This window comes from Prosopis cineraria, unplaced genomic scaffold, assembly GCF_029017545.1.
Source record: "Prosopis cineraria cultivar Desert tree isolate PC_DT_omini unplaced genomic scaffold, ASM2901754v1 PC9, whole genome shotgun sequence".
Taxonomy (NCBI): domain Eukaryota; kingdom Viridiplantae; phylum Streptophyta; class Magnoliopsida; order Fabales; family Fabaceae; genus Prosopis; species Prosopis cineraria.
This window is the reverse complement of record NW_026555340.1, coordinates 509,357-525,723: the sequence shown is the minus strand read 5'-3', so window position 1 is coordinate 525,723 and position 16,367 is coordinate 509,357.

The following is a 16,367-nucleotide window of genomic DNA, read 5'->3' as shown; positions in this document are numbered from 1 at the left end:
AATTGACTTATATAATTAAGGTGTCTACACCATCGGGATTACTAGATAAGACCAGTAAGGTATGTGAAGGGGTGGAGTTGTGCTTTGAGGGCAGGACTTCTATGGTAGATCTAATCCTAATTCCTTTGTAGGGATTTGATGTGATCATTGGGATGAACTAATTGGTAGGGAATAATGCTACTCTAGATTGTGCCAGAAAGATGTTATTGTTACCAGTACATGTAATGCCTACTATGATTTCCATAACAACTACCAGTCAACCGAGGTTATTGTTAATGGTACAACCTGAAAGATTAGTTTCGGAAGGTTGTCAAGCCTATGTGGTTTTCTTTATAGTGAAAGGTAGCGATAATAGTAATGTTGAGGAGATTCGAGTCGTGAAGGAGTTTCCTGAGGTGTTCTTAGATGAAATTTCTGGTTTACTACCAGAATAAGAAGTAAACTTCTCCATAGATTTGGCACCTAGTACAGTGCCTATTTCAAAAGCACCATATCGAATGGCTCCTTCAGAATTAGTAGAACTTAAGAAGCAGCTCGAAGAGTTATTAGAGAAGGGCTTTATACGCCCTAGTGTATTGCCATGGGGCATGCCAATCCTATTTATTAAGAAGACGGATGGCAGCTTGCAGTTATGCATTGACTACAAGCAACTGAATAAAGTGATAGTAAAGAACAAGTATCCACTTTTGAGGATAGATGATTTGCTAGATTAACTGGTATAGCTTCAGTGTTTTTTAAGATTGATCTACAATTTGGTACCATCAATTAAGGGTAAATGCAGAGGATGTACCTAAGACGGCATTTCATACTCGATACAGTCACTTTAAGTTCTTGGTGATGCCGTTTAGGTTGACAAATGCACCTACAATTTTTATGGACTATGTGAACTACATATTCCATCCCTTCTTAGATCAATTTATTGTCATGTTCCTAGATGATATACTGATATATTCTAAAGATAAGGAAGAGCATGTGAGGCATTTAAGGATTGTGCTAAGGATTCTGAGAGATAGCTACTTGTATGCCAAATTAGGTAAATGTAATTTTGGCTGTGAGAAGTGTGATTTCTTGAATATGTGGTGTTAGTTGTGGGCATCTCAGTAGATCCCCACAATGTAGATGCAGTATTGCAATGGGAACGACCAAGTTCAGTATCTGAGGTGTGAAGTTTTCTATATTATCGAAGATTCATATAGGAATTTTCACAAATTGCTATTTCTTTAACTTGGTTAATGAGAAAGGATTAGCCTTTAATTTAGAATGATTAGTATGAAACTGCTTTTATGAAGCTTAAAGAGAAGTTACACTCAGTGCCAGTGTTGATTATTCTTGATCTACGATTGCCTTATGAGATTTACATGGATGCTTCTTTGAAACGCATAGGATGTGTACTGATGCAAGAAGATCAAGTAATGGTATATGTGTCTAGACAGTTGTGACCTCACGAAGAGTGCTATCCGACACATGACTCAGAGTTAGCAACTATGGTATTTTCTCTTAAGATTTGATGACATTGTCTCTATAGAGTAGAGTTTAATGTGTACAGTGATCACAAGAGTTTGAAATGTCTTATGGATCAACAAGAGCTCAAATGAGATAGAGGCAATGGATGGAATTCTTAAAGGATTACAACTTGAGTTTAAGTACCATCTAGGGAAAGCCAACATGGTGGCAGATGCATTAAATCAAAAGTCGCTATATGTAGTTGGGTGGTTAATGGTTGAGAACACCAGTTGTTGTGTAGCTGCTAGAGGTGCAACTTGAGGTATTAGATTATACTCTGAATGCAGTCCATTTGACAATTATTTCTAATGAATTTTTGAAAGAAATCCAGGAAGCTTAGCTGAAAGACAAGTTTCTGTCTAGTATTAGAGAGGATATAGAAGAAGGTCACACTACCTCATTCTAGTTCAGTAATGATAGGTTCATCCTATATAAGGACAGAATTTGCATACTCGTAGATAAGGGAATTATAAGAAGATTGATGGAAGAAGCTTATCGGAGTAGATATATGATTCATCCTGGCGTGACCAAGATGTATTAGGACATAAAGAGGCATTGGTGGTGGCAAGGTATGAAACAAGATGTTACTGAATTTGTGAGCCGGTGTCTTACATGTCAAAAAGTGAAGATTGAGCATTAGAGACTAGCTGGAACACTATAACCATTAGAGATTCCACAATGGAAGTAGGATAGCATATCAATGGACTTCGTGTTTAGTTTGCTAAGGACTCAGTTAAGATATGACTCTATGTGGGTTATTGTGGATCGGTTGACAAAGTCAGCGTACTTCTTGCCAATTAAGACTACTTATGATGTGGAAAAGTATGCAGAGGTATATGTGAAAGAGATAATAATATTGCACGGTGTGCTTAAGGACATAATCTCAGATAGAGATCCCTAGTTTACTTTAAGGTTCTGGGGAGCACTGCATAAGATTGCACATTGAGGTTTAGTACGTCCTATCACCTACAAACTGATCGACAGACTGAACGCACAATACAAACTCTAGAAGACATGCTTTAATCATATGCCCTCGAATGGAAAGGCAGCTAGGACAGTCATTTGCCTTTGGCTGAATTTGCCTATAATAATAGCTTCTATATGAGTATTCAAATGGCACCATACAAGGCATTGTGTATGTGAAAGAGTACCTATGATGTGGAAAAGTATGTAAAGGTATATGTGAAAGAGGTGGTTGATAAGTGCATATTTTATAATTAAATAGGTGTAGATTTTAGTTTGAATTTGATTATATTTATTAAGATTTCATATCTATTTAATTGATATTTATATATTTTTCCCTTATTGCTTAATTATAAGATAAAAAAAATTTAATACAAAATCTACTCATCTTTTTATCTTTATATTTTGCAGAGAAAAAGAATAAACTAAATAGAAGGAAAGAAAGAAAAGAAATATATATATATATATATATATATTAGAGTCCTACATCGACAAGGAACAAAAGAGGAGCCTCCACTTTAACTATAAATACTACCTCCATCAAGAGAGGAGTCATCTAATCACTTATCTGAGTACCTCAAGAATTTTCTTTAAGATATTTAGAGCTCGTAAAAGTATTCTGAAGGTTGAAAGCAAGATCATTAAGGAGTTTTACAAATCATAATTATTTCTTTTCTATTCTTTAATTTTCTCTGTGATCATTTTTCATGATTAGAGATTTTAGAACGATGTTATTTGATTTTATTATGTGTTTTTAAATTACCCGATTGGGATAGGGATGTAGCCCAATTAGGGAGTTAGTTTTTTATTTTTTTGTTTTGACTCTTTGCATTTATATTTTGAATATTTTTGCTTTTTCCAATTATACTTATTTCTCTTATTCTTCATATTAATTTAATGACTGACTACCATTTAATCAACTCTATAGGTACCTGAAGGATTGGGAGGTGAAGAGAGAACCTAGATCTAGAGAAATAAACATAGATAACTAGGCTAAGGATAATTTTAGAAATTTGTAGTGACTTAAACTATAGCTTCACGGTTTAATTAGTTGCTTAGGTATCGTGGGAATGAATTCAACGCTAATTAGAAAGGGATTAATAATTCGGGAGAATATTAGGACATTTTAGAAATAGTTGTCACTATAATTTATCATATTCAACTCAAAGGGTAGAAACTAGCAACTTATAGGGTGAAATCCTAAACCCCAACGCTTCAAGTAATTGTGTTTTTATCATCATTATTTTCTTGATTTATTTTTATTCTTTATCTTTTCATCAAATTATCCATTTTATTTATTTTTCTTAAACTATTAGTTATTTAAATTAGTAAAAGTGTAACTTCCCTATGGGTTCGACACCTGAAATGCTCTGGGTAATTTATTACTATGATCTCGTATACTTGCGAGAGCGATCAGTGGTAATATTGCATGGTGTGCCTAAGGACATAATCTCATATAGAGATCCCCGGTTTACTTTAAGGTTCTGGGGAGCACTGCGTAAGATTACATGTTGAGGTTTAATACGTCCTATCACCCACAAGCTGATTGACAGACTAAACGCACGATACAAACTCTGGAAGACATGCTTCAATCATGTGTCCTCGAATGGAAAGGCAGCCAAGATAGTCATTTGCCTTTGGCAGAATTCATCTACAATAACAGCTTCCATTCAAGTATTCAATGGCACCATATGAGGCATTGCATGGGAAGAAGTATAGATCTCCTGGAGTATGATTAGTCTAGATGTTATGGATTTTCCACAGAGAAGATCAAAGTTATTAGGCAGAAGCTTCTTTTGCCTAGAGTTGTCAGAAAAGTTATGCTAATAGGCGGTATCGACCGTTGGAATTGAGGTCGGGGACATGTATTCTTCAAAGTTTCTGTACTGACTAGTAATGGTAGGTCCATGCAAGCTAAGAAGTTGTAGCCTCATTATATGAGACCATATCAGATTCTGAATAGAGTGGGTCTTGTAGTGTATAAGATTGCTTTACCTCCGTTTTTATCTAGGATACATAATGTATTTCATGTGTCACACTTAAAGAAGTATCAATCGGATCCGTCATATGTGATTGAGTTAAAAGAAATAGAGCTTCAGGAGAATTTCACTTACCGGACTGAACTAGATCGAATAATGGATGTCAAGGAAAAGAACTTGTATAGCAAAACTATTCGACCAGTGAAAGTGTTATGGTAAGGAGTGGCTCCAAATGACGCGACATGGGAAATAGAGGAAAGTATGAGAAAACAATATCCCCATTTGTTCCTATAAGGTAAGCTTGCAGTTATATTTGAAATTTGGGGACAAAATTCCTTTAAAGGAGTGGAGAATTGTAACATCCCAGATTTCAATTCAAGGAACTAGTTGCTAATTAGGGGTAAATTAGTAATTAGTAGATTGATTGTAGTTTGGATGTTAGGTTAGTATTTTGTATTGATTGGTTACTATATTAATAGGATTGAAGGGTAGAGTGATAGTTTGGGACTTAGCGCATGAGTAGCAATGAGAGTTTTCTTATTGTGCCAAGCACTGTGGTGGAAGCTACATGCGCCACACGCATGACACAGAATTTTCACTTAAGGGCTAACTCAAATAGTGAAAATAGAAGGAAAAGGGAAGGAAAAATGTGTGAGAGGAGAGGAGAAGACCTGTGTGCTAGGGCAACCATTATTTAGCTATCAACCTTTGATAATAAGGTTAAAAGGTAATTGGACTAACTTTTTTACTTGTTCGTTTGTGGAATTATTTACAAGTATTTTGTATAACTGTCTACATTGTAATTTATAAAATGATAGAGTAGTAATATTGTGAAAATAATACATATGCGGGTGTGTGACTAGTGTATGGAATGCATGAGATGAGACATATGCATTGACATATGTATTGCATCCGCGAGTATACCTTAGACTAGGGTAGGGGGTCACAGCCTTACTCTGTGCAAGTCTAGCTTGACTCCGCCAGGAAGGACCTACGAGATCTTAAAAAATACTTACAGCCGAACACATGCAGATGAGAGATGTTAGGCTTTCTTCCCTTGTAGAGGTCATATGGAGTTTTGTTCAAAATGGGTCGAATATATGCTTTATTTATGATGTAACATGCTGTACTCATGGCATCCGTTGTGTATTGCATGCAGTGACACATAGCCCATTTTCCAACTTGATTTCCTAGTTTTTAATGCATGCAAGGATTGAGATGAATATATGTGATTTTCTTCCGCTGTGTATTGCTCGAATGCATTGTAATTTCAATAGTTTTTCAAAATGAGTCTTGAGCACAAGATTTTCAAAAGAAATATTTGATTACTAATTGATGTGTTTAACATGGTGATTCTGTTAGTCTTTTCTTGTATCAAGCGAATATGGGAGAAGGTTACAGCTACCATTATACTCACGCATGAAACAACACTTTGACACTTTGACACGCGTGGACAATAATGAATCTGACGCATGATTTTGTATGTAGAAACAAAGCTTAAGGCATCACATAATACAAGTGATAAATCACGCGTGAATCACTTCCAAACTCTTACATGATCCAACAGTCAGTGTGCCTAACCTGTAAAATCTCATGAGTGACCTGCTGAATCACGTGTGATTCTACTTCTCACACTATAAACAGCTACTATGTATTTTAACATATAAGAAAGACATTGTTTGCAAGCTTTGATACACTTAGATGAGTCTTAATACATATAAATAGGACATATAATGCATTCATTTAAATGATTATAAAAAGTGATTAAGCTCTCAAAGTTTTCACATTAAATCTAAGAGAATTTAAATAACTTAACCTAAACATCTTCAACTTCTCTTAATTCTTCATGCTCTTGAGATTTTGTCTTCATCTATGATCCTTTGTATCTACATTTATAACAAATACCTCTTCTCTTAGTTTTGTAATTATCAACACATGTGATCTAACAAATCTGATAGGGGACCTGGATAATTATTGGGTATTTCCCTCATCCATAAAAGAGCTTCTACCAGTCTATTTTCACCTATACTTGACAAAGCTAAGAAAAGGCTTGCTTGATGGAAAAGGAAATTCCTTAACATTGCTAGATGCTCTATCTGATAAAGGTGGTTGTTTCTACTCTGCCTATTTACTATACACAGACCATGTCCCTACCTACTACATTGTTGAAGGAAATTGAAAATTTAAGTAGGAATTTTTTATGGGTTGTCGAAGAAGATCAGAAAAAGATTCACTTGGTATCTTGGAATGAAATCACAAAAGACAAAAAAGGTGGATTAGGCATCAAGGATCTCCGTCTCCAAAATGAGGGTTTCGTTATGAAACTTCACTGGAACTTGAGAGGAAGGATACTCTATGTGTCAAAGTGTTGAGATCAAAATACAAGTGTGGAATGGAATAAATGCCTATAGTAAACAAGAAAAGAAATGCTTCTTTAACATGGCATAGCATTACAAACATTTGGAGTGAGTTCAAAGAAGGGTTAGGAAGATAAATCACTATTGGACAACAAACCTTGTTCTGGAAGGATTTATGGACAAGTTTGGGGAAACCTCTGGCTAAAGTCAACTATGCGAATATGCTCATTTGTAATATAGAAGAGAAAGTCTTAGAGTACATCCAATCAAATGGGGAGCAGGACACCTAGAAACTAGGATGATGGTTCGATTCAAATATTGTATTCAATTTAGATACTATCAACACCATAGCTTACACCAGAATATTTGTCAAGAAGAGAGAAATAAATCACTTTATCTAGATTCCATCACCCAATGGAAATTTTAATATTAAATCTGCTTATATGTTTTTATCTATAGGTACAGCTAGTAATGGAAACATTGTTTGGAAGCACATATGGAAATATGAGGTGCCAGAAAAAATGAAGTCATTCCTATGGCTTATTACCCATTATAGGGTTCACATGGCAAACCTTCAAAAACAAAGAGGTATTCAAGATGACAACAAATGCCAGTATGGTTGCAATAGTGAAGAGACTTCAATGTATTTACTTTGTGACTGTAACCATGTCAAGAATAAATTCCTTGAGTTTGTTTTGTTTCAGTCTTGAGAGAAGTTTAGTCAACTAGAAGGCAAGGAGTGGATTAAATGGAATCTCATCAAGGAACTAGGTAGACATAATACTAAGTCCATTCCTTGGGGTACTATTTTCTCTTATGTATGTGGGGATATATGGGTCAATAGATGTAGAAGAGTGTTTAGAGAGGAAGAGATTGCCAGATGGGAAAGCACATATAATGTCTATTTCAGAGCTCTACAGAATTTTGATAAAACTCATATTTTACACAATTTATCCATTTATTTAGGACCCATATTAAATTTTTTATTCCCTATTTTAGTATTCATGGTGTCAAAAGTAAGAAAATCACCTACGGGGCAAAATTGTGCACTAGGGGTATTTTGGTCCAAAATTGCACTTTTTATGAAAAATTGGGTTAATGTTGGGTTCCATGTGTTTTATGCCCAGAATAATGAATATAAAATTAGTTTTTCAAAATTCAATTTGGTTTGGGAGTTATAAAATAAAAATCACATTGCAGGATTGTTGACTTTGTTAACCAAATTAGGGTTTTATGTGCTTGCATGAGCTTTCATGTGTCGCTACCCTTGGATTCTAATTCATTAATATTCTCCCATGCTAGTTAATTAATTCCATGTGAAAGAATGTAATTATCAGGTCAAATGAATATTTGACTTTACTTTTATATTCATTTTATGACTTACGTGGCATATATGGACTTGGACTTTTACAATTGGTCAAAATTCATCGAAGAGAGCTAAATTGGGCATTAGTGGTATCAATTTTAGGGCTGAAAAGGGAGAGAATAATCACATCCTTTGATCAAATAAATGAGTCACTTAAGATTTTCCCTTCAAGATTATGAGAGAAAGCCACTTATTTAAACATGTGAGAAGTGTGTGTCTCACCCTAGCTTTTTCTTTTCCTTTTTGTTTTATTTTTTTCCCATTTGAGAAGCTGGAAGTTACACACAATCAGCTCTTTTTTCACCTAAGGAAATAACTATAGCCACCACAAACAATCTCTTACCACCTCATTAATTTTCATTCTACATTCTTTCTCTTGTTCTTCATTTTCTCTCATTTTTTCAGTCATAGAACCCCCCTTCTCTCTTCCATTTCTCTTCATTTGATGATTGGGTCATCACTAAATCACTCCCATTCTTCTCCTCTCACTCCCCTCTACACATCCTTACCACTTGATCATCCATTTCATGCTTCATCCTCTACTTGGTTCCATGGAGGGGTTCAGCCAACTCATGCTTCCCATGGAGAACTTGGAGAACCTTGAAGGCTAAATTACTTTGGGTGCTTAGAGAAGGATAGAAGCTCAATGAATCACTTAGATCTTCAATTTTACAACTCTTTTATTTTTTTTTCTTCTTAATTCTTCTCCATTAATAGACTTGTAAGACCATAATTTTAGATTTTTATGTCTTGGTTTTACAACCATAATCTTGGTTGATATTTTTTATATGGAGATTCATTTGATTAATGTTGAATTTTTGTTGGTATGTTCAGCTATAATTTTGGCCACTTTAGGATATTTCATAATCTTGAATGTTCTTAAGTGTTTTAACCTTGATTATGCTTCATCATAATCTTGAGGGGTGTTTGTTAGGCTTACTTGTGATCCACCATAATCTTGGGGGTCATTTTAGGGTGTTAAGAGCTGAGCTTGCTTGCTAGACTTTATCATTAATCACCTAACTTGGGCCTAAAATGAAATTAGGAAGTTGAATTGGGCTCTAAAATTCTAAGCTTAATGAAGGTCCCTAGTGAAGTTAAGTTGCTAGATAGAATTATCCTAGTGACTTTATAATTTGGTTAGGAAGAGAAGAATATTTATATTTCATAAGTGGTTAGGATTTGAGTCTTAATCTAATTCCAAGTACCCTATTACATCTCATTTTTACAAACTTGCTAGCTTAGGTCTTTAGGCTTTAATTAGGTTAATTAGTGTTTTAGTTTTAATCAATTAAAATTAATCAACTCTTGGGACTATTATTTTAATTTAATTCTATTAAGAAGCTCTGGATTTTATCTTTAAATACCTCTTTAGGAGATGACCTACATTGCCACTATACTATATAGTTAGTTAATCTAATTTAAATTCTTAAGTGTGTGACTGCTTGGTTCAAGATTTCAAGATTTCAAGATTTCAACTAATTAAGGATTAAGGATGTGATTTAATTACTAATTGGTCTAAAAAAAAATTCTAAAACTTTAGTTCAATTTAGGAGGATTGGAATGAAAATAATTTTAACAGTAAAAAAATTAAAATATCATTCACTTATTATTTTATCTGAATTATAAAATTATTAGTTGTTAATTTTCTTACTTCACTTGTTAATTTATCAATATGAGTTATAAATTATATCAATTTGTCTGACAAATAACAATATCAATTATTAAATTGCTGACTTTACTTATTAATTTATTCATATCAGCTATGGGAGACTTTACCTAAGAAATGGATAAAAAAAATGGAAAGATCGGAGCATAGGAATAGATCTAATACCAATACGAACCTTTAGTTCACACCTCCTGAAGACTTGAAAGACCTTTAGCTCACACCTCCTAAAAAGCTTAGTCACGCATCTGTTTTCTTGCTCATTGCTTGTTCCAGCTATGAATAAAGTTATTAACGAAAGCCCTAGTCCTAAGGTCGCGTTAGCGTAGGAGTTTTCCGAATCTTTTACACATGGGGCGGCCAGCTGAGCTGCTTTCTTTATCTCGCTTGCCTTGCCGTTAGTCCATCTAGCGCCTTTCTTTCAATGGGGTCAGCCCTATCAATTAAGGCCCGTCCGATGATAGCAAGAAGAAAATTCCTTCAATTGGTAGTAATCTTCAAGTCAAGCATCTTTGCTTCGATCTATCCATCCAGTAAGACAAGAAAAGAGATGCAAGTTGTTAGTGCAGTTCCAATCTGTTTATTGATGGACCCCATAGCACGAATGACATAGCATTAATGGCAACGAAACTTGAAGATGGTAATCATGAGCATGGTGACATGGAAGGAGCCCAATACTTCCAATCCAACGTACTTAAAGACCCATTACAACATATTGGAGGTCCAATGACAAGAGCCTGAATTAAAGCCATAAAGCAAGCCTTGTTCAGTCTTGTGCAAGAAGTTCAAGAGCTTGGAGAGCATTGGGGCACTCCTCTCAAGCCTAAAGGAGAACATCTATACGTGTATAATGTACTTAGGATCCAAACTCCTGAAGAGTCGAGCCCAAGAGATGCAGACCTTAGCCCAATGCAAGGAAGACTACAAGTTGAGCCTCTTGCAAGCAAGGAGGCATGAAACCCTAGTGACGAAGTCAAAGGTGACGTGATTTTAAATCCTTTATGATCCCTTGATTGTCTCCTAAATGATTTCCTATTTTAATGGTCTTTTGATTTGATTTTCTATTTTGAGTCTAGTCAAAGGTTAAAATTAATTATAGTATTAATTTCTAAATTTTGTAATCCCATAATTTTAGGATCACATCTCCTAACTTATGTGGCTGAATATTTTATTATTATTTTATATTATTTCTCCTTTTAGTATTAGGAAATTAGGGTTTTAATTGTAGGAAATATTCTTTTCTATGAGCCTATATAAATTAGGCATGCTCCCTCTTGTAAACAGAACAGAAGTTGAATGAAATTATTCATTTTTAGAGTTTATAACTCTTGTAAGCCTCAGTGCTTTGTGGTGGCATCCCGTGTGAGAAACAGATGTGATCAAGAGCATGATCAATTCTTGTGGTGTCTTCAAAGGTTGAGGTTCCTACAGGCAGGTGCTCTAGAGGATCTTCTCCTTGATCATTATCTTATTGTTTACTTCATATCTTTCTTTATTTTCATCATAAATGTCATCCCTTTCCTTTTGTTCTTGTATTTTTATTGTGTTTCAGGGTTTTGTCCCTAAACTAGCACGATTCTGCTTCCGTGTCCCCTATCAGATTGGCATCAGAGCTTTGATTGCTAGTTTTGGTTCAAATTATTGTCCTTTCTTCTTCTTTTTCATCTTGAGTTATTTCTTTTTGTGATCATCTCTTATCTACCCCATCTACTTCTATCTTTTGGTTTTTCTCTTCTTCATCTTTGTGACTTTTTCATCTTATGTGATTTTTCATTTTATTACCCTTCTCAAAAAAAAAAAAAAAAAATATACCTAGAAATTCGTGCAAAAAAAGGCAAAAAAAAGAAGTGTTAGTGTGTTGAAAAAAAAATCCGAAAATTCAAAAACAATTGCAAAAAAAATATATTACTATGAGTTATGACTGTAGAAAAAGGCTATTCTTGAACTTCAAGTCACCAAGAGGTTGCCTAAAGAGAAAAGTCAACTTGGGTGATAAGAAAGTCTTCTACGTTGAGCACTTTTTTATTTTTTATTTTTGGTAGCACTTTTCAAATTCTCTACTGTCTTATTTGCTATTTGTGCTACTCTCTTATTTTATTTAGTTTTCTATTTTTGTCTTTGAGTATTTGACTCTTTGACTTTTATTTCTTTTTTTCTTATTTTTGTTGTCACGTGTGGTTTTTTCTTTTGCAAGCTTAATTTTATTTAAAAATTTTGCTTTCTTATTTGTTTCAAAATTGCAACAAAATATATATATATATATATATATCCTCTTTTCATCTTGTGCTTGTTTTCTAGTTTTCTTAATTTAGAAGATATTCACTTGGTTGTTTCTTAGTTTCTTGATTTGTGTTTGGTTTCACCATTGGATTCTATCCACAAGTTTAGTGAGTGGTAAAAGGCAAGTGTGTTTTTCATCATTAAAAAAAAACCATTAATTTTTTTTGTGAAACACGAGTGACTTTATTTATCTTGAGAGTAAACACGTGAGTTGTGTGTGTGAGAATCCATTTTTTTATCTTATATGGTTTCTAGTGCTTCTGTGAACATGAGTAATAAGGATGAATTCCCTAATATTGATATGAACTCTGTTTTAGAACTTATCAAAACACAGTTGCAGTAGTTTCGCTTGGAACTTGATCATAGGTTCCATAAAGAGGATAAAGATGAGCCGAAGACTTTCTCTTCTAAAGAAAAGAAGCGTGAGACCCCTAGTGATGATGAAGAGTATGAAGAGCCCCCTTCTCCTAAGGGAAAGAAATCCTCAAAGCGTGATGTTGACTTACCGGACCAAAAAGTAAAGTATCCTTCATTCAAGGGTAGCAACAATCCAGAAAAATACCTTGATTGGAAAATGAAGATGGACCAAATCTTTATGACTCTTGATTTGTCTGAGTCAAGGAAGGTAAAAACTGCTTCTTTGAATTTCACTGACTATGCTGTTTATTAGTGGCAAGATTTGCAGTACAAAAGAAGCCAACTTGGGAAAAAGCCCATTAAAACGTGAGAGAAGCTTAAAAGGTACTTGAGAAAGGCCTATGTCTCCAGCTACTACTACACAGAGCTGAATAGAAAATTGAGAATGTTTTCTCAAGGATCTATGACAGTGGAGGAGTATGTGCACGAGTTGAATATCTTGAAGTTTTGTGCAAACATTCAAGAAAATGAACGTGAAGCAATGTCAAGAATTATGGATGGCTTGAGGCCAGAGTTGAGAGATAAGCTTGACTTGTACACTTTTATGGACAAGGAAAAGCTCATACACAAGGCTATAAAGTTGGAGCAGAGAAATAAGAACAAACTTTCCAAGTCCTCTTGGAAATACTCCAAGACAACTTTCAAATAGAAGGAATCCAAAGCCAAAGATGCATCCCAGGCCAAGGAAGAAATAAAGACCAAGTATGAGGGTAAAACTTCTAACCCTAAACCTTCTTCTTATTCATCTAACACTTCTCCTATTAAGTGTTTCAAATGTCATAGTGTGGGCCACATGGCGAGAGATTGTAGCAATAAAAGAGTTATGATCTTGAGAGATGATGGTGGCTATGATAGTGTGCATAAAAGTGATAAAGATGATGCTGATAATGTTGATGATGATTCTACCTCCCATGAATCAAATGATAAGTTTGAATTCAATAGTGTAGTTGACTCTATCTTGGTGGCAAGAAGAGCTTTCAATATTCAACCAAAGGAGGATGATGAACATAAGCAACGCGAGCATATTTTTCACACTAGATGCTCAAAGAGAAAGTGTGTAGCATGATAATTGATGGTGGTAGTTGCACTAACGTAGTTAGCACTTTACTTGTAGATAAATTATCTTTACCTTTAATTCCATACCCTAAGCCATACAAATTGCAATGGTTGAATGATTGTGCTGAAATTAGGGTTTCTAAGCAAGTGTTGATTACTTTCTCTGTTGGGGTTTATACTTGTGATGTATTATATGATGTAGCCCCTATGCTTGCTGGACACTTGTTATTAGGTAGGCCTTAGCAGTTTGATAGTGAGGTTACTTATGATGGTTTCAGAAATTGTTACAAGGTACCTTTTAAAGGCAAAACTGTTGTATTAAATCCTCTTAGGCCTATCCAAGCCTATGAAAATTAACTAAAGATTTCTCAAGATTACAAGCAAAGGAGAGATCTCCTTGATTGTGGCATGGGTGAGAAAGAAAAGAAAGAGAGTATTAATTTACTTGAAAATCAATCAAAAGAGAGGAAAAAGAGTGGTGAGAAGGTGAGGAAAGAAAAAAATAAAATGGTGAGAGTGAAGGAAAATAGTGAAAAGAAAATATTATTATGTGGGAAAAGTGAGATTCAAGAGGCTTTGATGAGTGAGCAAGCTCTTATTGTAATTTCCAAGAATATTTATTTTTCTACTAACACTCTTGACCCCACTCTGCCTTCTAGTATTGTCTCTTTGTTGCAGGATTATAAAGATCTATTCCGTGATGAGATTCCTGATGGACTTCCTCTCTTAAGAGGAATTGAGCATAGGATAGATTTCTTGCCCAGAGTTGCTATTCCAAACAAGCCTGCTTATAGGGCTAACCCTGAAGAGACTAAGGAGATCCAACGCCAAGTAAAGGAATTGATGATGAAAGGCTTTGTGCGTGAGAGCCTTAGCCCTTGTACTGTCCCTGTTATCTTGGTGTCAAAAAAAGACAAATCTTGGAGGATGTGTGTTGATTGTAGAGCAATCAACAAAATCACTGTAAAGTATCATTACCCTATCTCTAGACTTGATGATATGCTTGATGAATTGCATGTTGCTTCTAACTTCTCTAAAATTGATCTTAGAAGTGGTTATCATCAAATTCGTATGAAAGAGGGTGATGAATGGAAAACTGCCTTTAAAACTAAATTTAGATTATATGAATGGTTAGTTATGCCTTTTAGTTTGACTAATGCTCCTAGTACTTTTATGGCATTAATGAATCATGTTTTTAGAAAGTTTATAGGCAAGTTTGTTGTGGTTTACTTTGACTGATCATATGAATCATCTTAAAAATGTGTTTGACACCTTGAGGGAATATAAGCTATATGCTAATTTTTAAAAGTGTTTCTTTTGCATAGACTCTATTATCTTTTTAGGATTTGTTGTTGGATCACAAGGAATTCATGTGGATGAGGAGAAAGTTAAGGCTATTCGTGAATGGTCAACCCCTAAGAATGCAAGTGAAGTGAGAAGCTTCCATGGTTTAGCAAGCTTCTATAGGAGATTTATTAAGGATTTCTCTAGCATTGCTGCCCCTCTTAATGAACTTGTTAAGAAGAATGTGACCTTCAAATAGGGTGAGACACAAGAAAGGGCTTTCCAAACCCTAAAGGATAAATTGACTAATGCCCCTTTATTTGTTTTGCCTAATTTCTCTAAAGCATTTGAAATTCAATGTGATGCTTCTGGTATTGGTATAGGTGCTGTTTTAATGCAGGATTCTAAGCCTATAGCTTACTTCAATGAAAAGCTTCATGGCGTAACTTTGAATTATTCCACCTATGACAAAGAGCTTTATGCTCTAAAGAGGGCCTTAGAAACATGGCAACATTATTTGTGGCCCAAGGAATTCATCATTCATTCTGATTATGAAAGTTTAAAGTTTCTCAAGTCTCAAGGTAAATTGAACAAGAGACATGCTCGCTGGATAGAATTTATTGAAACCTTTCCTTATGTGATTAAGCATAAGCAAGGTAAAGAAAATATCGTTGTTGATGCCTTATCTCAAAGGTATACATTACTTTCCTATTTGCATGCTCAATTACTTAGCTTTGAGATTCTAAAAGATCTTTATAAAACTGATTTTGATTTTAAAATATTTAGAAATCTTGTGAAAATCATGGATCTGGTGATTTCTTTAGATTTGATGGATTTCTTTTTAAGAAAAATAAATTATGCATTCCTATTTGTTCTATGCGTGAGTTACTTACTAAGGAAGCACATAGTGGTGGTTTGATGGGGCACTTTGGTGTAGAGAAAACTTCAGCTATTTTGTATGATCATTTCTTTTGGCCTCACATGCGGAAAGATGTCATATCTGTTTGTGATAAATGCATTAAATGTAGACAAGCAAAATCTAAGGTCCAACCTCATGGACTTTACTCTCCTTTACCCGTCCCCTCTCACCCTTAGGAACATATCTCTATGGATTTCATAATTGGATTGCCTAAATCTTCGCAGGCAAAGATTCCATATTTGTTGTTGTTGATAGGTTCTCTAAGATGGCACATTTTATTGCTTGTGCTAAGACTAATGATGCTGTTAACATTGCTGACTTATTCTTTAAAGAGATTATTCGTTTGCATGGTTTACCTAAGACTATTGTGAGTGACAGGGATGTGAAGTTTCTTAGTCACTTCTGGCATACCCTATGGCATAAATTAGAGACTAAGTTACTTTTTTCCACTACTGCCCATCCACAAACTGATGGTCAAACTGAGGTAGTTAATAGAACTATAACTACACTATTAAGAGCAATAATTCAGAAGAATTTGAAGAATTGGGTGAATTTTTTACCTCATATTGAATTTGCT